Raw genomic sequence first — 2,174 nt, forward strand, 5'->3', positions numbered from 1 at the left:
GACAGCTTGGGTAGAGTTTGTCTCTAAAACAAACAAACAAACAAACAAAAAATAGATGTGCATATTAACCACTGCCAAGAAATCTATTTGGCACTAGTTTTTAAAGAACAGATGTCAACCTCTTGCTGCTTCCAGAGGGCCTGCCAGATGAATGCAAAGGTGAATGACTCTCCCTGTGGGAATTTCCCACAACACTCTTGTGCCTGCCCTTTCTTCCCCACTGCTTTCTGATCCTTCTCCTTGGACACCCACTCACTTAGGATGGCTCACGGCTGAGACCACTGGGACAGAGTAGGAAGTGTGGGTGCCTCTCTGCAGCTCTGGGAGGGTGACCCTACAGCTGCAGGCCCAGCTCAGACAGCTCAGGGGATGATGATGTAACTAGACTGGGGGGTGGTGAGAGCAGGAGGCTGGGTAAGGGAGATAAGAGGAACACAAAAGGTAGTTAAAAAGATCTAGCAATGAGTGGAGAGGTCAGAGCCAGTGGGTGTCCCTGAGCCAACTTGAACCTTGCCCCCACTCCTTGGTTTTCTCTGGGTCATCCTCTTCCTGCCCTCAGGGGTCCCTGGAATCTGCCAGCTCCTATATGGGGCATTTTCAGTTCTTTACTAGAAACTACTTCCTTGGTTCCTCTGGCCTGTTCTCTTCCTTCTCTCTGGGGGTCCAGGGCTGGGCTGAGGCTTGGGTGGGGTAAGGGCTTAGCTGTGGAGCCACTGGTAGCCTCAGGTCTATCCCAGCACTTGGTTCCTCTGGTCAGTGTGTCTGAGCCACCTCTCCCATGGGGCTTTCAGCTCACCTTCTGCCCACAGATGAGGGTAATGGCCTTCTCTGGATGCTGTGCTGGACAGCAGAAGGGAGGACCTTTACCATACAGTAGGAGGATCTGAAGGCCTTGGTACTCAGAACAGACAACTTCCATCTGGGCTCTCTAAAGGTGACCTAACATCTCAAGATCAAGTTTAAAATTTCTTTCTTTCTTTCTTTTTTTTTTTTGAGACAGAGTCTTCTGTCATCCTGGTAGAGCGTCGTGGAGGCATCATCCATAGCTCACAGCAACTTCAAACTCTTGGGCTCAAGTGCTTCTCCTGCCTCAGCCTCCCAGTTGCTGGGATGACAGGCAACCGCCACAATGCCTGGTAGTTTTTCCACTTTTTTTTTTTTTTTTTTGAGACAAGGCCTCAAGCTGTTGCCCTGGGTAGAGGGCTGTGACGTCACAGCTCACAGCAACCTCCAACTCCTGGGCTCAAGCAATTCTCCTGCCTCTGCCTCCCAAGTAGCTAGGATTACAGGTGCCTGCCACAATGTCCGGCTATTTTTTGGTTGCAGCCATCATTGCTTGGCAGGCCTGGGCTGGATTCGAACCCACCAGCTCAGGTATATGTGGTTGGTGCCTTAGCCGCTTGAGAGATGCCAAGCCAGTTTTTCTATTTTTAATAGAGATAGGGTCTCACTCTTGCTCAGGCTGGTCTCTAACTTCTGAGCTCAGGCAGTCTACCTGCTTCAGCCTCCCAGAGTGCTAAAATTATGGGCAGGAGCCACCTTTCCCTTTTAAATTCTTACAAATTTATTTTTCCCACCCATCTTTACTAAAGCCACATTTGTGCATAGTGAAAAACTTGAATAGCACAGAAACATCTAAGAAAAAAGAAAGCAAAGCTCATCCATCATTCTTCAACCCAGAGAAAACCTCGCCTGGCACGCGGGCATATTTCCTTCCACTCTTTGTTCCCTGTCCATCTCTGTCGCTATCTCTGCCTATAGCACATAACATTCTGCTTCCCGTCCCACATTGGCATTCTCTCCTGAGTATTTCCCATTAAAAATTCTTCCAAATCAGTGATCGACATTTAATGAACTTGCCTTCTAAGATTATGACACTGTTCTAATCTAGAAAAATAGTATTGGATTACTATCGACTGTATTAACATCCCTACTCCCATATCTTCCCCAGGTACCCCCCACATACTTTTGCCTGAAAGTTTATCAGGAAGGCAGGTAGATCAAACACTCCTCACCGAGAGGGACAGACTCCTCAGATAAAATTCATGGGCATGTGTGGGGCAGGAGGCTGGGGATAGGAAGTAGGCACCGAGGATGGTTACAGCTATTCATTCTCTGCCCCTCTTGAAGCCCCCATGCCTGGACTAGAGAATTTCCTCTGGGATTGAATGTGA

This window comes from Otolemur garnettii, unplaced genomic scaffold (assembly GCF_000181295.1).
Source record: "Otolemur garnettii isolate 467f Iridium unplaced genomic scaffold, OtoGar3 scaffold00016, whole genome shotgun sequence".
NCBI lineage: Eukaryota > Metazoa > Chordata > Mammalia > Primates > Galagidae > Otolemur > Otolemur garnettii.